At 43.1% G+C, this 23,099-nt stretch overlaps 1 protein-coding gene across 1 annotated transcript in view; it reads right to left on the bottom strand.

Moving 5' to 3' along the window:
• Positions 1 to 23,099, bottom strand: part of TACR3 (tachykinin receptor 3) — a 1,544,685-nt gene that overhangs the window by 973,466 nt on the left and 548,120 nt on the right. The gene's annotated exons all lie outside the window — the stretch shown is intronic.

Raw genomic sequence — 23,099 nt, 5'->3', positions numbered from 1 at the left:
GAGCGCACAGTAGCTGCTTCTTTGTTTGATACTTAGGTGTATGGCCATTCTTTGGTGCATACAACTATTGGTACTCACACCCCAAACAACCAACAACTCCACCCCCCAAATTACCATCAATGTTACAGTGACAAAATGGCGGCAGAACAGTTCTTTCCTTGTCTTGTGTTTTTATTTGATAAAGCAGCTCATCTTTGAGTTGTAGTCTTGGTGTGTTAATTTCGCTTTACCAGCATTGACCTAAGCAAGTACCTCAAATGGAATGGTGTGTATACTTAACATATAGCTACAGGAGTGCTGAGGCGTGTGTTGTCTGGTTGTGGGTGACTTTGGCTCTACCTTTCATTTCCCACTGACCTGTGAACACTTTGGAACTTTCGGTATGGGTATTTGTGCAAGCTGCTCCATTTTACAGGCTACTTTGTATGCATTGGCAGGAGCCACAATCTTAATTCAATCCATTGGCCCACTGTGGAGCTCGCGCCCACCAACCCTGGAAACACTATATATCTGAAAAGCACGCGCATGAGCACGTGTGCATCGAGGAGGGTTGAGGCGAGTGCCGCCTCGCTGTCCCGGTGTCTAGGGAACTGGGTGGACTATTGAAGGTGGCCGTTGAGTGAACACAGTTTTATATTTGACTAAAGAGTATACAATGGCCAAAAAGGAAAAACAGACACGAATATAACCTTAGAAAAGGGCGGGTGGCTACAAAAGGGGCTGTGGTCCTTAATTCTAGATGCAACGCACCTAACGCTAACAATGAGGTTGAGGTGCAGCCACATGCGAACGGCAATCCAAAAGGCAAAATAACTGCGTTTTACACAGCTGTGACTTTGAACAAGCAAACTGGAGGTCCCATACTCAACCCATGCTCAATGAGTCTGGGTCGGTTACAAACAGGGGGGACCTAGGAAACAACTGTGTGCAAAGCGAGGAAGAACACAGCATATTTGTGGAGATTGCTAATAATTCCCTGCTAGATTTGTGTTACTCTATTAAAAAAGTCTTAGTGGCGGGAAGGAAGCTCAGATTGGGAGTGAGGAAAGAATTCCAACACAAATTGAGAAAATTACTGAAAATACAGGGAATAATAGATTTCCTACCACGCCCCATATATTTTATTATTCTGAAACTATGGGAGAAGGAAGTGACATAGGACACACTTCAAGAGTAATGGCAGATCTACAAGCATTTATTGCAACAACCGAAATTGCGCTAAACGTGCTGCTAAAAATCTGTGGTAGGCTTCATGAACAGTTGAAGGCTCAGGTGCCGGCCCAAGGAGGGGTTATGCCAAAACAGCAGTAAACATGTGTGGAAAATGTTGGGACAGTGCACCAATTGAAATCTATCCAGTGCTTTAAGTGGGCCGGGGCCTGCCGGGGCCGGGCCCCGGCAGTCTCCAAAAAGTGAGGCTGAGCCGGGGCCCTGCCGGGGCCCCCCAGCCCCACCACGCCATGGCAGGACGCATTATCCCGCCGCGGCCGCAGCCGCAACGAGAGATGCGCCCGCCAGTTAAACGTCAGGCAAGCTGACAGAAGTGCCAGCCAGCCACAGCGTCGCTGTGACTGGCTGGCACTTCCGTCAGTCTCTGTAACTTTCTCTGATGACCCCTCATCTGAGGGGCCATCAGAGGAAGCTACAGTCCCTTAGTTCCCCTCGCCAGGTCACTGACCCTCAGCGAACCCGCGGGCTCCATGATCTAATATGTAGATTAGATCACGGAGCCCGCGGGTTCGCAGAGAGTGAAAGACGCCTCGGGGTCAGTGCTCTGAGCAGAGATCACTGAGCCCGAGGCGCCTTTCTCCTTTGGCAAGGCTTTATAAAAGATGCCTTCAACTGTGTACGTTTAAGCCATCTTTTATACACGTAGAAATATTTCTATGTTTATAACAGATGGCTTGAATCGTACACAATTCAAAGCAACTTTTATAAAGCTTTGTCGACAGACAAAGCCACCTTGGGTTTTGTCCGTCCTCAACGCTTTATAAAAGATGCCTACGTTTCAAGACGTCTTTTATAAACATAGACATATGTTACAAATGTCTATGTTTATAAAAGGCAGCTTGAATAGTACACAAACCATAGTAAGGTAAGCACACAAGTGTGCGTAACTTACTATGGTGTGTGCACTTTCAAGCCACCTTTTATAAACATAGAAATATGTAACATTGCTATGAATATAAAAGAAGGCTTGACAAATACACAAACCATAGTAGTACGTAAACAAATATATAAATGCTCAAATACATTTATATATTTGTTTGCGCACCTTACTATGATTTGTGCACGTTTAGGCCACGCCCACAATGGAGGCCACGCCTCCAAACGAGGGCCCCCCCTCAATTTCTTACCCCACTTAAAGCACTGAATCTATCACACCAAGACGAGAGATCTTTCCGGCCGACTGAAAAGAGTTGGAAACAGAAGCTCGAGATGTTCCTTTGTGTTCGATATTTCAACAATCAAAAAGGCAATGTAGGAAGAAAATTAGAGCTGAAGATGCTGCAAGAAAAACAAAAGGTCACTGTTGAAATAAAGGAACCAGTGAATAAGAATAAGAATAAGAGTGGCAAGAGAGAAAGAAAGGAAGCTGCACGTTTGCGGAAGCGCAATTCTATGCAGTTGAGGACACTTACTAGTAGTCTCCTGGTGGTGGATGATGATTCAATATCGACTAATACAGAAACTATATTTTCTGTTTAGGGGATCAGAGAATGCTTGAAACATAGACTTTACCACTGGGGCAGTATTGTGGAAGAGAAAACAAGTGGTGAGGATAAAAGGAGGAAGATTCCAGCAGGCTTTGGAGTGAATGAAAAGACATTGGCCCTCATTACAACACTGGCGGTAACCCATGGTGCTATTAGAACCATGGTTGCTGCCGGTGTTGTAACGAGTCCGCCAATGTTCAATGGGGAATCACCACCCCATTCCAAGTTTGGCGGGGCGGTAATTCCCCATTGAACATTGGCCCTTCCCCATTCCCATTTTTGCCCCATAGGGCTCTATGGGACTGGGGAAGGCGGTAATTATGGTACCACAAATTACCTCGAAGGTCCCCTTGCGGGTCCCTACTTTAACGGCTGGTCCAGACCAGCCGTTCAGGTCGGGTCCCGCAAAGGGACCTCGTAATTAGGTGCTAAGGGGTTTGGCCTTTTACGGCGCCGTTAACCCCTTAGCGCCAGGGTCGTAATGACCCCCATTCAATTATGAATAATCGAAATCAAAAGAGGAATGGGAGATGGTTCAACCGCTCAATATTATAATTATATTTCATGAGATCCCCCAACTACGTGTACTGGTGTCTAATGAATTCGAATTTATAGAGCCCCTTAAATGTGTTAACACAATGTGACAAATGTGCACTGTAAAAGTTTGGGCACGATGGGGGGAAAGAAGGGGGTGGGAAAAGGAAATATGCTGTTATCAATAAGGGGGTCAGAGTTCAAAATGCCAGAGACAGAGCGGTACTGTAGAATATGTGAGTGCTCTTCTCAACAGGAGTCGGTGAAGCATGTTTTCACCCAATGTAAAGTACTGGGTGAATTATATATTCAGAATTTGAGTTAACAGGTTCATGAAATGGATACGATTGAAAGTCACCATTTTTGGAAGTGCTGTATGAATACGGATAGCCAAACTATTTATTTAGCACTACATAGAATATGGCTAGTGGTGTCAAAATATGAGGAGCAAAGAATGGCTTGAAAGGTTTAGGAGTTATGATGCATCGATGTTTAATGGAATATTTTATGATGAAAGAGAATATGAATATTAACATGATGAGGTATGATTTTAATGAATGTGTTGTGGGATTGCTATTAAATTAAATGTATTTAAGGTAATGTTGAATATTTTTGTATTATATCAAAGTATATGTTTGTTATTTCATGTATTATATATGTGTAAGGTTTATACTGAAACACATTTAAGAACTTGAATTGACTTGGATATAGCTAAGGTCATGCAGAAATCTGTGCAGGCACTGGAAATTTTATGATGTGATAGTCTGTGATATTAGGAAGTTTCATCTGACACCTAAAAACCAGATACAACACCATTAAGTACTGGATGTTTTGCCAGCTACCCAATGCGCACAACATCAAAACCATATATGTACTCATCTCTCCTGCCCCCAAATACTTATCTGAATGCTGCAAACTCTCCCTTTAAGGCATCTAACATAACCCTACCCTAAGTACAAGCGCAAGTAATGTTAGTACATTGAAAATGCAGATTTGTGAATTGTGAATAATTTATAAAAAAAGGTAGCATGTGTCCCTCTCTAGAAAGAACATCGACATTCCTCCTTTATGAAAAGTACAGTGAGCAGAAAGCGATGACTGCGGACTCTCAAAGTGGGAAAAAAACACAGAACAGGTTATCATGCCATGTTCTTTCTAGAGAGGGGCGCTTGCTCCCTTTTTTGTATTTTGCAAGGAACTTGGGGTTGGTCACCCTACATTACCTGGGGGAACTCTGACGTGGACCCCTTGCTCACTGTGCTCAAAGAGGCACAGCTCCATCTCACTGAAGAGGCCCGACTAGGCAGAAAAACCTGCTACCTTTTCTGTATTTTTGCAAGGATCCTAAGGTTGGTAACCCTAAGTTACCTGTGGGAACCCAGACGTGGACCCCTTTTCACTGTGCTCAGAGAGGTGCAGCTCCACCTCACCGATGAGGCTCGACTATGTCAAAACACGTGTCTGGGGTTGCTATTGGCACTCCTGTTCAAAGGAGGTTTGCCAGGCATTGCAGTGGTGGACTGGCCTTGTGGACGGGACAAAGACTGATATGCAAATGGATATTCCTCCTTTGTGAAATGTACAGTGAGCAAAAAGCGATGGCTGCAAACTCTCAAAAAGTGGGGAAAAAAAGAACAGGTTATCATGCCATGTTCTTTCTAGAGAGGGGCACTTGCTACCCTTTTTTGTGTGAATAATTTATATATGCATTCTCCCGGCCTTTTGGGTAATATAGTTAGTGTGCATCAGGTACAGAAGTGATGCCGGCATATGGAAGATCGTAGCATCTGATGAAAATCTCTGAGACCTACACGTTGATGAAGTTTGAATACTATTCATTTGTTTCGTTAAGGTGCTATGAACAGTGCCCCATTACACCAATGATAAGCCTTCTACAACTGCTTGCTTCTGAGGTCTGCAGTCACATTTAACTTAAATTGCCCTTGTGTTACTTAATGGCCACAAACCTCCTTTCCTTGCTTGAACACTTTCTTTCTCTAACAACTCACCATCTATGGTCAATACTTCCTGCGTTTGGGCATTCTTTGATAACAAAAAAGAAACACAAAAAGATATCCTGAGCATTTTCAGCAAAAATGCCAAGAGTGAATTACTTCTCAGCTGCATAAAATCACCTCGCAACATACCTCATTTGCTTTTTGTTCTTGCTAAAATCTCACCTACTGACCTGCTCTTTCCAGTTCCACCTTACTTTTTTGTGATTTCCTATACACAAGTCTCATTAGAGCAGCAGGAGTAAAGAATGTGCAAAAACGGAGGAGAGTAAGACAGCGATGAAAGGAGGTCACTTGTAGCATGGGACGGGTGAGAGTGGGTTCTTTTTACAGCATTAGTAGGGAACATACAGGAAAATCTCTCAACTGGACAAGACTGGGCCTAAAATGGAGGCAGTAAAAGGAAATACAATGAGCATACACAGGAGAGTTATCACAGTTGGTAAAAATGTGCTTCATTATTTTACATTATCTTCTGTTTACTCCGAAACAACACATTTCCATAATAACAACAATTTAACTATAATACAATGCCCATCACATCAAAGGTGCCAAAAAATGACAACAGCTTGGTAACAATAAAAATGTATATATCCTAATTTAAAACGTGTAACGCAGCATTATTACAGTCTAAAACGTCATCTCACTGAGCCATTGCATTATTTACCTGCCTTCTTGAATCTAATAACTGTTATCTTCTGAACAGTGCCAAACGAAGGATAGCAAAGACCAGCCCGCCATGGGAGAGTGCGAACATAGCAGGTATAGCAATGCTGAGCGACATTGCACCAGGCCTGTCTCCCTTAACATTAGTTGCAGTGTTTCATTTCTAATATTGGCATAATTTGGACACAACAGTCCAAAGTACAAAATATATTCATCAGATATTTGACATCAACAACACAATGGGCCTCATTACAATTGTGGAGGCAGCCATGCCCTTCCATGCCCTTAATAAGGGCATGGCTGCCTCCAAAATCCTGTACGGGACCGGGTTCCCTGAATGGGGAAACACTGGGCCATTCCGAGTATGGAGGGCCCAGTATTTCCTCCTTCAGGGAACCCGGGCCTGGTCCTTCCCCATTCCTCATAGGGCTCAGTGGGAATGGGGAGGGAGCTAACAACGGGCCCATTACGAACAGGCCCGTTGTTAGCTCCCTGGTCCCCTCGCGGGACCCGCTATGGACGTCTGGAAAAACCAGACGTCCAGAGCGGGTCCCGCGAGGGGACCTTGTAATTGTGAGGAATGGGTTTAACGGCACCGACACCATTACCAGCACCGTTAAACCCATTCCGCACAAGTTATAATGAGGCCCAATTTGTTTATTACATTGCCTGATTATTCAATTATTTACTAAATTTTGCATGATTTCCTGACAGTCTCAAGAATGATGCTACGCCAGCACAGGATTTTGACCACTGAGGTATTGTTTGTTTTTGGTAATGTATAGTTTTTCTGTCGCTACTTATTTAAGGTTCCTGATCTGGTTGTAGTGGTTGAATAGTTGGACAGGTAGGCATATTGAACAAAACACAAACGTCTTATAAAAGATTATTTTGTTATTTTGGAGTCAGACGAATTCCTTTAGAACCAGAGGACATGATCAGCTAGCTTTAGTCCTAGTCCACTTCTAGCAGCCAAACTATTTGAGACTAGTTATTCTATTACACATATTTTGCATAGGTTTTATATAGCATTGTCTGCTGGATTAATCCCGGTTTCATTCAATGCCATGCAGTTGCTCTAATTAATTTCACTCATTTTACCAACTTTAGAAAGATGAAGGGAAACGTCTACCCTACTATCTTTCAGACCTATGCCTGCAGGTCACACACCTGCCTGAAGGGCAATTATGGCTCTAGAAGTGGAGGGTAATACATATACGAAGAAACAGGCTTCCTCACGCTATTCCTGTGCAAAGTGCAATTTTACTCAGACACTATCTTACAATTATTATTCAAACGCTCAACGTACCAGACGTGCTATCTCAAGTGTTAAGGTCAATATCACAGCAAATAAGCTTTGGAGGAAGAGAGGACTGCCTTAGTACATTTTCCCAGCTACCAATAGAACAGTGTTTAATTCCACAGAGTCCTTCATAGTAGAGTAAGACGTACTGACCCGTAAGCAGCTTTAGAGGGTGTACATTGGATTATATAAGGAAATATATTTAAGCTCCTTAGTTCTTATTTTGAAAGTTGCAATGAATGCATTTTCTTTTTGTGTCAATCACTTTATTTGGATAGTCACATATTATACGCAAAGTATTCAGAAATATTCTCCGCACAAGGTACAGTTTACAATCCCTCCACAGATCCTTAAAGTAATAATTTAGGAAGCAGTATCATTTTTCGAATGCGTATGCTCTCATGACCGGTGGAGTGTGACAACTTACAAATTGTTGCAAGTGAGAATAACGGCATTGGATCCCTTGAGGATCTAATGAAGTTATCTGTGTATCCAACTGAGGATTTAGAGTCTCAGTTAGAATTTAACAACATATTGCCTTTCGGCAAGAGACAATTTGGTTCCTTATAATAGAGCAAATGATGGTGTGAAGCTTGTGGGAGCCCAACTCACTCCTTAATATTTGACATTGGATGAAAAAAGGCACAGAGCTGATGAAAAATACCAAGTCTCTGTGCAGAAGGATGTATGTAGTGACCTAAATCAAGAAGAGCTAGTGCATATTGGGCCTAGTACCAATTGAGCAGAGAGCCGGTCTAAGAAAAGACGGGACCAGTCAGTTTCAATGGCAGAAACTAAACTGAAAAACTACAACCGAAACACTGGGCACTCCAACAAATGTTGGTCAGTGAATGAAAAGCCCTTGGACCAGACCAATAAGGGTAACGCAGGGGCTAGATGGAATACTCCAGAGTGACCTAGCTCATGTAGGCTAGATTGCATATGCATACAAGGGAGGAACAACTAGAGTGTGTTGTGCTAGAGAGAATTGTGGATAGAGATGAGAAACTGATATTATATCAGAAGAAAGGCATGGACCTGCTACAATGTATACCAAACATACACCAAATCCTGTGCAGTGATTTAAGGATCATAGAATGTGTTGAAGAATTGCACACTAATAGCGTCTATCTGCGCACGACTGCTCTCACAGTGAAAGTAATGCTCCTAGGAGCATCAGAAAGTCTGCAACTGTTAGGATTCGACCTCACAGCTGTTACGCTATTTGCTTACGAGCACTTGGCAGATCACGAACATAAGGAAACAAGAATTAACAAAGAACCTCAAATTAATCTTAGTCCAGAGGTTATTGAAGAAGAACACTGGGGGAACACCCTTAATAACACCATCAGTGGAGACTCTAGGCATACCAAACTGACAGGGAAGTCTGTATGTCAGGGACTAGGAAGATATAGTCTTAACATCACGGTACATGACAACAATGAGTGTGGATCCGTAAGAGAGGTCAAGATGGCCGACCGGGATGGACCAAGTACCTTGGGAAGGTTTTCCTGGTCATGGCTATCTCTAGCCCTGACACGCAATAAAAGGCAATAGCTATGTGAGAAGCATCAACCACGATGACTTGGGATGGCAACACTGGAGGTTTCAGCCACCTGACGACCCAAAGTGATGTGAACTTGGGCGTCTTTGACCTGTTGTATTTCCTGGAGACCTGATTGCAGTAGACAGCATGCATGGATGGATATACCGTGATTCTTAACCCAGAAGAAAAAGGTCCTAAAGGGAGACCGGCATCGTGCCTCCTGCATGCAATCAAAGCTGGGAGTGGCCTTAGCCTGATCAAAGTAGTCTTTGGAAATTCATTCTCCCAGGAAATGATAGTGGGTTGGTCCCCCCCTGCAGAAGCATTAGAGAAGACAGAACATCTCTGTTTGGTGAACATGAATCTATACTGGAAGACTGCAGCCCTGTCTGAGGAAGTCTTCCTATATATGGTGACTTCCTTGATAGATGACGCGTATACAAATGATGATGCAGGTTATATAATCCTATGCAGTGATTTAAATGCTAAGTGCCTTACTACAAATGGCACTAATATTGACTACTCACAGTGAAGTCCATCAGAGAGAAGAGGTGCGGCTTGGATGACGCATGGCAGCTAGGGATTTGCATGTGCTGAATGGCCAAGTTGCAGAACATATTCCCTCGCATTCAACTTGGTTGAGGGATGGTCAAATGGCCCCTATGGACTATACATTTGTTTCACTGGCCTTTCTACTGTTTGTTTAATCTTTTAAAGTCATCCAGACAACCCACAGCAACCATGACTTACTGGCGATAAATTGGTTCTCAAATGATAACTTCTGCTAACTTCAATACAGGCACCATGGTAGGTTTGGTTATTGACTGCAATTAGATTAAGGATGACAAGAGAAACAGTTGAACTTTTTTAACAACCCAATTTTGCAATGTTCAGCTACATATTGCAAGCGAGAGGATTGTGGTATCAAAGAATACAAACTCCTGCTCCAATGTTTTAAGACAAAGTCCCGGGGTAGGATGAAGGAAGGATGATACGTCCTATAAACACATAAACTCATATTGCATGGGACAAAACGTATACTACTGTTGTTAGTATTTAATTATTTTATTCCATTATTCAAATTATCAAAAATATTCTATTTCAAATTCTCGTTAGCTATATTATGTATTACTTGAGTTCATTAAAAACATGAACAAACACCCACTTTTAGAGACTGTTCAGAAATGCTGACATTGATTGATAGATCGGCTCTGTACCATTCATTAATTCATACCCATTCATACTTAAAGTGCAATTGAGCTAATTTGCAACCAATATTTACATGTGTAAAAAAATAAATAAACAAAAAAACATCCTATAGCATTGTTACATAGTACTGCCTGCCCAACAGGTTTTGTTATTTCCTGGCATATGACTTAATCAATAGATCTTCTGGAATCGTACAAAAATGTAGACCTGGGAACTGGGACGGCCGAAAATGCTGACTTTCTTTTTCTTTTTAACCCCTCCCTTACACCATATATATATGTTTTGGGGTTAAGTGTATAATTTTAATATGGGGGGGTCTATCCCCGCATATATATGTGGTGTAAAGGGTTAAACAAAATCGTCATTTTCGGGCCGTTGCAGTGATCACATAGATCCGATCTTCTTGAGGGACTAATTTGTCTGCAACTATTCGGGTGCTTGTTTATCATGTGAATCTACACATTCTTTTATGTGTGTTTCTTAAACATTTACGATTCCGCTTTATTCCACATTTGTGTCTTTTATCGCTTTACTTTGGATCTTGCAGTTTATCCAACTGTGATCAAACCAAACACATTTCATGTGTTACTCAAACTTCTATGGATATGACTTAGAACATTTGACATATTTGTCTCACAATGATTAATAGCATGCCACCGAACACTATTTGCTTCCTTTCTTAATAGGGGGCAAATTCTACAATTTTGTGATTCTCACACGTATCTATCTACTTTATGGAGTGTCGGTTTCACTTCTTAAAGTGGTCTACTAATGGTGACTTCTCATTTCTTGATTGGTTATGCATGCATGGTTTAGTCTCACTCCATATATTATATCTAACGGTAGTATTGACATTTGCGTGCAGCATTATGAAACGTAATCTTCCGTGAAGTTTCTTCTCACGTTTTTGCAGTTGATCTCTGCAGATCCTTTTGATTTACTTGTTCCTGGCGTTTTCTGTGCTGTAAGCATGTATCAGCAGCATTTCAGTATTGTAAATACTCTCATGATTAGCTGTTTATGTGTTGTTCTATTCTGCTGAATATTGGCGCTAGTTTTTCTCTCGTGTTAAATATCACTGATTCTTGTGGTTGCGTACATCATATCCATTCCTTATGGCCGTCACAGCTTTTTTATTCTGTGCTTTGGCGCAGTATATCTGTAACCGATTGAGATATACCTGCTTTATTTGTGCGCGTTCTAGCTTCAAACTACCTCTTTGATATATATTATCATTCCCGTCATTTAGTTCTTACCTGTTTAGAAATTGTGTACGTCTTCTGTTGTGGCGCCCGAATCGGAAGAGACATCGTTATGATAACGAATTGGTCACCAAGAGGCATGCAGAGGATAATGAGAAGAGCCAAGAACTCGAATCAACCTGATGTGGCTCTTCAAGCTAGAAAAGGTGGCTCAGCGCTACAAGAACTGGTTGAGATCACACAGGGCAGAAATGTATTGGCATGATGCAAAAACAACATTGAAAGTCATTTGTGGGAAAAAAATCAAGTGACTTCTGGACCTTGAAAAAACGTGTTACAACTGCCTCTTTAAAACAGGTTAACAGCCTATCCGAAGTAGCTTGGGTGACTCACTTCCACAGTCTTTACAAAGATAAAAGGGAGCCTACTACTGTGGACTGGAAAGAAGTGGCATCTGCATGGGACATTCAGTGTCAAAGACATTATGGAGAAATTGTCAATATATAGCGGCTCCCATGCCCCTCACCCTAATGCCCCTACCAATGGCATGTTAAAACAAGAGCCAGGGGTCTGGGCTGACTTTATCCACACTCTGTTTGAACGAATATTGGAGAGGCTTTGTGTCCCAGATTCTTGGAGGGAGGCCATTGTTGTGCCGATATTCAAGAGGGACAATAGGGAGGATCCTAAGAACTATCACCGAATTGCCCTTCTTGATGTGATCAGCAAGATATTTGCCTCCTTGATTCTGACAAAGGTGAACGAGTGGTCTACCTCTGAGGGCCGTAACAATTCTTTTCAGACAGGGTTTGTGCGGGAGATTGGCACAAGTGTAAACATCATGATTTTAAGTATATTGAAAGGGAGGGTCTGGAACGATAAACCCAGGATTTTCCTGGCATTTGTAAACCTTGTTCCTGCCTTCGATCCAGTGGGGAGATTGATTATGGAGGAAACTTTCTCACTGGAATTGTCAGGTGTCTCTTTTTGAAACTTTGGTTCTGTTACATTCTGACACCAGCCTAAAAGTAAGAATGAACAAAAGCTGCCAATTGTCACAAGAGGTAAAGACAACTCTAGGCCTCAAACAGAGTTGCCCAATTGGCACCAGCACGTTTTAACCTTTTCATAGCAGATTTAAATCTTACAGTAAACCAAGCAAGAGGTTTTCCTCATTAAATAAGTCGGGTCCCCTTAAGACGCCTCTTTTACGCTGGAAGGTTAAACAGCCGTCTGCCTACAGAAGCGAAGCAGCTTGATAATCTGAGGGATTATGTGGATGGAAATGATCTGTTAATAAACACTGAAAAGACCAACATGTAAGTGCTTGAGGAACCAAAAGCAAGAAAGAAATCTAAATTTGTGTGGCATCTGGGGGCGAAACAAATTGAACAGGAGACCTCATTTTGATATTTGGGGTTCCTGATCAAAAGTAGTAACATTGAAGCCCCAATGTTAACATCACTGCGCCAAAAGGCAAAAACATTGGCCAGTCAAGCTAAAATAAAAAATATGAAATTCAGACACTTTTCATTGGTGCCAATCTTGGACTTTTATAAGATGATGGCTGAGCCAATTCTAACATATGCTCTGAATCAATTTTGAAGATCCCCATTACATTTTGGTCAACCCTTGTGGGCATATAGTGGAAAAGAGTTTTAAAAGTTCTGACTTAAACCCCTATGCAAGTCCTAAATAAAGAATTGGGCCTTCTATAAGTAAGGGCCCTGGTTGAATGGAAAAGACTAGCCCTGTTTAGGAAATGTCTCTTGGGGACCACTGTAAAAACTATGGCGGTAATAAACAACTAAATGGCTAAAGGAGATAATAGGGCCCTGAAAGATTGGGTTGAAGCCAACTTGAGTAAATTGGGGGAGATTGGCACTACAGTGTAGGATTTACAAACTAATCTGTGCAGGGTGAAAATCAAATTTGGATATTCTTGAGTGAGTTCTTAGGCAAAACACACTGTTGGGCGCTTATATAATGAAGCAACAACACCATGTGTCTCTTGTAGGGTTTGTTTGGCTTCAGGAATTTGAGGCAAGTCTTTCAGAGAAAGAGAGAGATTTTTGAGAGGTTAGGAAGGATTTTTCTTTTCTATTGGGACTGTTGTGGGCCTCATTCCGAGTTTGCCTGCACCCTGGACCGGAAAACTAAAACTCTGCCTGCCAGGGCCATTGCACCCGACAGGTCTGGCCTGCCAGGCAGAACCACCCTGGAAAGCAGAGTTTTCAAGGAAGCACCGGCAACAATAGCAATGGTGCTGGTGCTTCTGAGTCCCCATTTGCGTGGAGTCCTATAGGAATCGACTGAAATGGAAACAACATTTTCAGGCTCTTGACTTCCTGATCCACCGGGACTTGTAATGTCTCAGTGGCATGGGAAAGTCACCCGTCGGAAACAGTCTCACAGGGTTGGTGGCAACCCACCGGTGACACCTGTGGGTTACCGTCAACCTCGTAATGAAGCTGTCTTATTTGGAATTTGAAAAAGGTTTCTTTTTTAGTATGTAAACCTCTATTTTTGTTTTCCTACACTGTGTGTCAGAAACTCAGGAAGTTTATTTGGGAAGCCATTTCTTTTGTTTGGTAGGGAATATTTTTCGATTGTGTTGTGATTTTAATTTGAAAACATTGTTACTTAATTTTGGGAAACCTTTACTTTTTTTTCTTACTTTAGAAGTCAATTAATTTGGGAAGAACTGTTTTTTTGTTAAGGAAACCATTGATAATACAGTTGAGTTTCTTTCTCTTCTTAGAGACAAAACCCCTGTCTTTTATTTTCTTAAGGAGAACCTCTTTTTTGTTAGCAAAAAGGGTGGGGATGCAAGTGGAGGATCCAATGTGATGCTTTCTGTGCAGGAGTACCGTCATCTGGAGGCAATGGATGTGGATCTCTTATCCTCACTGGTCGAAGTGTAAGAACATTAGTAGTGGACCTAACCCTACACTTTTATTTTAAAATGAAACCATTCCGGAACGGATTCTTTTTCAAATAAAAGTATAAGAACAGTCAAACTTAATTAAAAGAAGTGGAGGAGCACGGCTCCCGACTGGTCCCCCGCCCACTTCGGCCACTGCTTATCCTCATGTTTGGAAGCAGGATAAGGGTAAGCCCAGTATATTAGCATTCTCAGAGTGAGGCACATAGGCAGTGTGCCTCCTCCCACAGATGTTGCTGTTGCAAAAACAGTTGGTGTGATTGGTGAATATAAGGATGCTATTGGGGTGATAGTGGGAACAGCTATGGCACTGATGTAGAGGTCTGGGAGGAGATTGATCTAGCAGCACAGCCAGTACTGCTTAGGTCAGAGGGACGGGAGCCAGTACTTCAGGGAGGAGGAGGAGAGTAATTTTTGCCGGGTTCATGAGAAGGCACGACTCCCAGTGAGGGATCAGGAAGGCCCAGAAACACTTCAGAAAGTCCAAGGAGGGCACACATACAGCTCCTGCTTTGTTACCATCCTTTTTGGCCGAACCAATGGAATGAACCTTGTCCCTAGGCTGGAGCCACTTGGAGGGGAAAGACCTCTGCTACCCAGGCACTGGGAATCACGGACCACTTGAATCACCTGCAATGCTTACACTGGTATGTGAACAGTACATTTCACCTATCCCAAATCCATACCACTGATGATGATGATGATGATGAGACTGCAGCAGAGGCCTCCCAGGAGGGTGCAGTTTAACTATTATGCCATCATCGGAAGCACAGACGTGTCCCAGCAGTGAACAGGTTCTGCTCAGAAAGTGACAGTTTGGTACCCGCCCTTAGAAGGACCAGCCCAATTGCAGAAGCCATTCCAGGGAATGTGGGAGAAAGGGCCAATGTCCAATAAGGCAATGCCCTTGGCAGCATTGCTTGGTAGATCAGGACTTTGTGCACATTTTCAGCGGCAGAAATTGGTGCATGCTGCAGTAATGAAAAGTGCACAGCAACTTTTTAAAAGCTTTACCTTGAGTGCATTTAAAAGTGCTGAGTTTTTATGTGATGACCGGGCTTAGGGAATGTTTATAAATAATATTCTTGTAGTTTCTAGTGACGGCTGTTCATGTTTTTGTTTTCTTCTTCCCTCCCTTGGAAAAAGCAAATTCTAAAAAACAAATACAAAAATACCAAAAAATGACATGTTAAACTTTGTTCAATTTGTTGATGTCATTTGTTTGGATAGGAATCATGTGACACATAATGGGAGTTTAGTCTCTCTATCCTCTTCTTTATAGGTGATGCACCATTTGCTTGTCTAGGGAGAGAGTCTGTAAATAGGAACAAGAATCTTTTCTGACAAACCAAAAGGTATTATGTTATGATGCTTGAGGGTCTACCCATTGGCAACAACGTAGTATGCCTTGGTGAGATTTGGTAACAATGTTTTGTAACTAGTCCCACCGGCTCAGACTTCAGTGTTGTTCATCAAGCAACCCCACTCTTTTCGGGCTTATGCTTGCCTGAGAAAGGCACACTGATTATTGCGGTGCTCCCATCCCCTGCAAGACAGCAGAGACATACAGAATCAATGTGTGCCCTAATCCCTGAGATATTGGGGAGACATAATCATTTAATGTGCACCATCACCCAGGCAGGACAGGAGGCATTAAGAAATAAGTCCCCCTAACCCACCGCAAGACAGGAGGGATGTAAAAAGCGAGCGTATTCCCTCAACCGTGATGCAAGGGAGAGGCATAGACTTTCTAGCTGTACCTTCACCACAACAGATCAGGGAAGATTAAGAAATTCAGGCTGTGCCCTCACCCCTGCGAGACAGGAGATACTTAAAACTTCAGTGTGTGAAGGGCGGATTTCAATCACTGTAACATCTGTGGCATATTCTTCACACGCACCTGTGTTCTACTCTAATAGTAGAGACACAAAATGAAGCATCCTTGGTACTTGAAACTCTGGGCAGGTGTATCATAAAAAATAGTTGGCCATCATCACCGGGATCACCTATTAATGGAAACCATAGTTACCTGGGAGAGGGCACTTCATCTTTCTCAACTATGATCTGTTGCTGGACAGATCATGTAGCTTTGCTTGTTAAAGATGTGGCATCCTGACACAGTTGGCTGGGATATTGTGTTAATTAATTTTAATGTTTGTCAATTGATCTACACAAGCTGCAGACATGCGTCTCCTGTTGTCAGTGACAATAGCATCAGTAACACTAAAACATGCTCTGACTGTACACTACCTGGGGGCAGCATCCAATGTAAATGGCTAAACAGATAGGTGCTGCTGGACACACAGACTGTTTGGAGAACTAATATGGATCATTGTCCTTGTGTTGGTCAAATATGCATCTATCATCTGTGTAGCTGTAGGCCCACTACCACTGCATGTTGCTCTAACAGGTCCATACACACTGAAGAATGCAGAATCTGGAAGAAAGTTACTCATCGGGTGTGTCAGAGTTGCACACCTGACATAGGGTGCACTTGCATCTGACTCAATTCCAATAGAGAGGGCACTTGCAGATGAAGACAGCCTTCTTGCTTGCTGTTGGGGATGTTCAGTTGTTGTTGTTGTTGTTGCCAGTCTTGAAGTCTCTGCTCTTCAAACAAGTCATCTTGCAAAAGCCTCTCTTGCACATTCCAGCTAAAGTTTGAGTATATGTCACCTTACTGCCAACAGCCTTGGATGCAGCCCCTTTGACTTTAAAGGAGGGTGGGGTCAATGAATGATGCCAAAATATACTCAATATTTTCTTTCATGTGTTTTATACATGGGTATTTCTGAATTCAAGTTTGCCAGCAGTTCATCACCAACTGCACAATGTCATACTTGCATGTGTTTTGATGTACTATTTCTCATCTGGACTGGTACAGTCTTGGGAGGATAGCTCAGGGGCAACGTGCCTGCCTTGGCAGCACAACGACACAGAGCACCACAGGTTCAGTCCCCGGGTCTGTGCTTAGAAACCTTTGGGTATTAAGCATGTTATAAATAAGCTATCATATCATATCATTCAAGCAAGTACATTATTTTTAAATGGTGGTGTGGGAGTTTGTGATTCACCTAAAATGCACTCAAAGCATTTCTGGCATTCTACGTCCACCTGAAAGGAGAACAGATATTGCAAGCATATTATGGTCAGGGTAGCAATCGCTGTCAAAACATTTCACCCCAAGGTGTAGAATATGTGCAAACCATGTCACATGTATTGAGTTACTAAGCCTTAGTGCAGAAATGACATTATAGCCATTGATTGATGCAACACAGCCCAATGCTAGTTGCCAGTTAGTCATTCTGCCACCACCTGCTCTACTTTATCCTAGAAGTGTGCTACTCTGTACTCCTACCATCACAACATTGCACACACAAAGTAACTTGTTGGTGTATAGTATCCAGCTGCTCAGATGACACTTTATGCTTCCCACCAGAGGAGAAAGTGACCCAGTGTGCTGTTGAAACCATGTAATCAGTGTGTTTCCTATGTGGCCACATATCCATAGTGGGGTGGAATTGTCCACCTTCTGACATGTCAAAAGCCTTCAACACTACAAGAAATACTGCATCATACAATGCAGGTATACAGACTTGCATGAAAAGTAAGTCTAGCTAGGAATTTGCCAGCAGGTCTCAGCACTTGCTATTGAATCTATGAAGTTAGAATTGAATAGCTGTAGTTCTAGTTGATATGGTTATAATTATATTTCTGATTGCTCTTAAATGACTTGTTGAGGCTCAGCTGGTGTGTAGACATTGTTCCCATATCACATGTGTGTTTTGGTGATGCTGGTGGTCCTAGCACACCAACTACTTTGCTGCACGACTGACACACCTCCGAGTTCTGCGTTCAACACACAGGGCAGTGCCAGAATGTTGCTGGGTGTTCAGTGGCTTCTGGGTGGGCGCTGAGTTATAGGTTGTTCCCACTCTTCTTCCTGATGTTGTTTCATTAGCCACAGGAATATTGATGTGCCCAGGTTTGCCGTAGCCTTCCCATGGATGTACATTTTCTTCACAGAGTGTAGGTGGAAAGATGCCACTCTTAAACCTGCACAAAGCAATTCCAGAAGGTAGATATGTACTGTGGACTTGTCATAATTATGATTAGTTGTGCAGAAGCAGAAAACGAGGGAACATGGTGCTCTGCAATTCACACAACTGTTAGGTGTTGTACTGGTTGCTGTGATGGTCTGGTTGCTGCTCTCATTGCTTGATTAACTCCACCGCTACCTCAGAATCTCTAAGGTGTTGCATAGAGTGTGTAAACAGGACAAGAAGTCTGTGGTGTTATATCTACACTCCGAGTCCATGCAGCTGTTGTGCTGGTTATAAGTGTTCATTCAGACTGTCCTTGTTCATTCAACCATACCTTTTGGCCACCATTGTGGTTATACTCAATATCAGTGCTGTAGCCATACAAATGCTCTCAGTCGTCTATTATAAGAAGAGGGCAAATAGTCCATGTCCTGGCGATCATCATCACATTCACCATCACCAGCACCACTGCTGCGATCATCACAATCATAGGCCTAAGAAGTGGAGTGGGTGTTTGAATCAGTCAAAGCAATAGCTTGAGAAACATCATGATAATCTAACATGGGCAACTGTGCATAGCTCTGCAGACAGTGAATAACTGCTGAGAGTTGCACAGAGTCTCTTCACTCACCTGCATAACTTGGATGTGTACCATGGTATGCTGCAACACGAGAGCATGGGACACAGCCCCACTTGTAACACACTCTGATCCTAGGGAACGTGGGGTTTAGGATGACTGCAGTGATGTAGCAGAAATAGGTAAGTGATGACATTGGAAGGACATTTTCCCAAACCCATAACCTGAGTTTGAATGTTTGAAGTACTTGTGGCAGCAGGTGAATGTACAACTTGTAGTTATTGACTGATGTTAGACTACTCTACTGCTCAGGATTTGTGCATCCACAACTATTATTTAGTTAGTATTATTATTATTATTATTATTATTAGAGTATTTATTGCGGGTGGACCTAGCTCCGGGAAGCAACAGAGCACGTTGGAATCATACGGGGAAGAAACAGTGAGGGAAGCAGAGAAACAAGGAGTGGGAAGCTAATGGGGTGGGCAATTGGCAGCATGTGGGAAGACAGTGGGGATCAGATCACTCTGGTAGTTTGGTGAGTACAGGGTGTATGAACCTAGGTGGAAAGGAGAAGCAGTGTCTTGAAGAAGAAGGTCTTGAACTGTTGCCTGAAATGTAGGAGTGATGGAGCATACTGAGTTTCTCAGTGAGGTAGGTTGGGGACTTCAGGATGACATCCTTGTAGATACAACAGTGTGTGAAGATGATACAGGTTTGCAGTGGGAGCCAGTGCAGTTCCGTGAGGCTTGGGGTGATGTGGGCAACATTTGAGAAGTCATTTAAAGAGGCTTGCTGCAGCAAGCAGGACACATTTCAAAGGTTCAAGGGTAATCACCGGAAGGCCTTCCAAAAGGACATTGCCAACATCCAGGTGGGAGAGGACTAAGGCTTGGACAGTGGATTTGAAGTTCTTTTCTGGGATGGCTAGCTTGATTTTCCACAGGACAGAAAGTTGGTGCCATGCCATTTGTCTCTTCCTTGCTTTGTGCTGTTTGATTGTGCTGTTTGCATGTGAGCTGCCTGTCAATGTTGACTTGGCACAATAGGCCAACTGAGATGTGAATCCTTTGCGGTTCATAGCAGAGAGCCAGGTCTGGATGTCAGGGTGTTGGTCAGCAGTAGGAATTCAATCTTGCTGGGGTTGAGCTTCAGGTATTCACTGGACATCCAAGACAGGACAAGTGTGAGTCAGATCTTCAGCCTTTGGATGTATTCAATGGAGGATATCTTTAGGTAGATCTGTAAGTCAGGTGTATTGGTGAATGTGGATGATATGTGGAGAGGGGAGGGGTCCGAGGAGTTTCACTTAAAGATTGAAAATCACGGTGGACACGATGGATCCTTGCGGGACTCCACATGTGATGGGTAGAGTTGGTGATATGGAAGAATCCATGTGTACAAACTGTTGGTGGTTCGCAAAGTGAGATTTTAACCAGCTGAAGTTGATCGCTCTGATCTCCATGCAGCGATGCAGATTGTCAGTGAGTGTCTGGTGGTGTACTCTGTTAGATGCTGTTGAGAGGTCAAGAAGAACGAGGAGGCAAGGATGGCCATCAATGAGGATTTTAAGGGCATCATTGATCACCTTGACAGTAGTCATTACTGTGCTGCATCTGAGTCTGAAGCCACATTGGTTGGACTGAATGAGGTTGTGGGATTCAATGTGTTGGAGGAGTTGTTTGGCTACAGCTTTCTCAAGGAACAGACCTAGAAAGGGAAGATGGGTAATGGGGAGGTTGTTTCTGAGATCGTCAGAGTCCGGTGTTGGTTCTTTAGGAAGTGGAAGAATTGGTCAGGTCTTGAGGGTCCCAGAGAATGTGTCTTCAGTTAGGGAGCTGTTGGTGATTGTCAGGTTAGGGTGGAGTGCTTCAGTTGGAAGGGTCTTGAGAAAGGAGGCAGGGAAAATTTCATCTGCATACAATGTGGCCTTGAGGGATGCTAAGGTGGCAGTGACTTCTTCCATAGTTAGTGTCCGGAAAGTTGTCCAGTGTGCTGTCAGTTGTGGCGTTGGTGTCTATGTGTTGGCAGATCATGTTGATCTTGTTGATGAAGAAAGAGATGATGACATGGATTTGTCAATGGAGTGTGCTATGGATGGGTAGGCAGATGGTTGATTCAATGCTTGAAGGCATTGAAGAGGTCTCTGTTTTCATGGTTGGCCTAAGCTATCGTGTTTTGGTAGTAGTTGACCTTGGCAGTGTTGATCAGTTGCCTGCGTGTAGGGCTGGCGAGTTCAGATGAGTTTACAGGATTTTCGCCAATTCTTTTCATGTTTTCCAATGGTTCATTTGTTGAGGTTGAGTTGTTGAGTGTACCAGGGTGCTGAAGGATTAGGTTTGAGGGTGTGCTGTTTCAATAGGGCATGGTGGTTGATGTTAGTGAGGGCGTGGTTGATTTCTTAAAGAAGCGAGTTCCAGTCCTGGTTTGTCAGAGGCATATCAGCCCATGTGAGGTAGAATTTGCTGAGCTTTTCTATGGGAGTCTCCACTGGAAAGTTTGTGTAGGATCCGAAGGCTTGATTGCTTGGTTTCCAATGGCTTTGCTTCAGAGCTGTGCTGTCACTAATCTCAAAAGGGATTGCCAGATGGTCCGACAAGTACAATGGAATCAGAGAGCTGTAATTGCTATTCATCAGCTACTGTTTTGACAGTGAACTGGGCAACATTACGACAATGCCTTCCTCTCCCCCTGCAATGTTTGGCCTTTGGCTCTGAGCACATCTTAATTGGTTGCACTGATTGTCTTAACAACCACAGACACTGGCAGCCCCTTTTTCAAAATGTTCTCAGTCCAAAAGTAATTCAACTGTGTTTTTGTGTGCCAGTGTGCCTGTTCAGACAGGTTGCGCAGCACAAATTAGTCTGGCCAGCTTCTCACAGTGTACTCAATCAGGTTGTGTGTTGCATTCAACAGCCAACCTGTCACTAATTGCCACCTCCATCAACTTTTTCAGTCATCTCTTAAAAGTTGTGTACCCCAATACAATTCAAGTGTTTGTTTATGGTGAACTTGCATTTGTACAACCAAGCTGGCCCAGTGCAAATTCCTCCCATGGCCTACTGATCACAGTTTGCTCAAGTAGGTCATGTGAGGCGTCACACAGCCATTCAACATAACATTAATTGACCACCACGACCTCCAGTAATTATTATGGCACCCCCGAATTTTGTTTTGCTCCCCCAAAGTTATGGCAAATAGTTACATTCAGCTGCTCGTGTAACTGTGTGTTAAATCAAGCAGACCGAGTGCATCCATGCAAAGTAAATTGTTAATGTGCATGAAAGAAATAGTGGCATCTCTCAAGGAAAATCCACAGCTAAGCAGTCTGCCATCAAAGCTCACTGCCTGTGATCAAAGCAGTGTTTACAACACTCCCATTGTTTCACTCGCCTTAAAGTTGTGGTAAAAAAAATGTAACTCTATGGGCCTCATTAGGACCCAGGCAGTAAGGGGTTTACGGCGGCGTAAACAGCGCCGACCCTTACCGCCTGATTCCGAGGTCCCTTAGCGCCATGGAGGATTTAACACCTGCTTTTAGCAGGTGTTAAAATCCATGGCGCTAAGGGACCTTGTCGTTAATTACGCCACCGTAATTTACGGTGGCGTAATTAACGCCTTCCCCACTCCCATTATGCCCTATGGGGCAAAAATGGGAATGGGGAAGGGTAAATGGGTTAATGGGGACTAACCGCCCCGCCAACCTCGGAATGGGGCGGTAAGTCCGCCAACCACCATGGCGTAAATGTAGTTTACGCCATGGCGGTAAAGGTACGACCCAGGTGGTAACTTACCGCCTGGGTCGTAATGAGGCCCTATGTGGGTGTGAGTGCATGCTCAATCAAGTTACCACGGCTCATACTTTCACAGAAAATCGTTGGCTGATTGCTTGATGGAGAATGTGAAATTGATAAAAAATGATTGCAAAGGCTAGCCTGCCTTTTTGTGAAAAGTGTTGATTGCAAAAATATAAGTATATTCCGTTGAGTACTGCAAAGAACTACCTAAAATCACCCTTCCCAAGTTCATGTCTATAACATTTTCTAGCCCAAAAAGCCTTAGCACTCAAACGGCAATGGAAACCTAAAGCTTCCTTTAGTTTTCCATTTACTTTCTTTGTGTCTCTCTGTTTAAATGTTATTAAATGCACAAGCCCAAAAAGCCTTACCTAGAAAATAAATTGAAATTCCCATGAACAGACACCATTTCACAGCACCCTCCTCCCTTTCTGAAAGAAGTCCAGTCACCCCTGAAGAGCTTCAGCAGGATTCCCTAGATCTAGCCAAGGGAAACTGACAGCTCGTTTACATGAAGCTCTTAAAAGTTTGGGGATTTCAGTGAAT

This window comes from Ambystoma mexicanum, chromosome 6q, assembly GCF_040938575.1.
Source record: "Ambystoma mexicanum isolate Mex_15411 chromosome 6q, UKY_AmexF1_1, whole genome shotgun sequence".
In the NCBI taxonomy this organism is placed as follows: Eukaryota; Metazoa; Chordata; class Amphibia; order Caudata; family Ambystomatidae; genus Ambystoma; species Ambystoma mexicanum.
The sequence above is the reverse complement of the archived record's forward strand: the minus strand, read 5'-3'. Positions and strand labels throughout refer to the sequence as shown.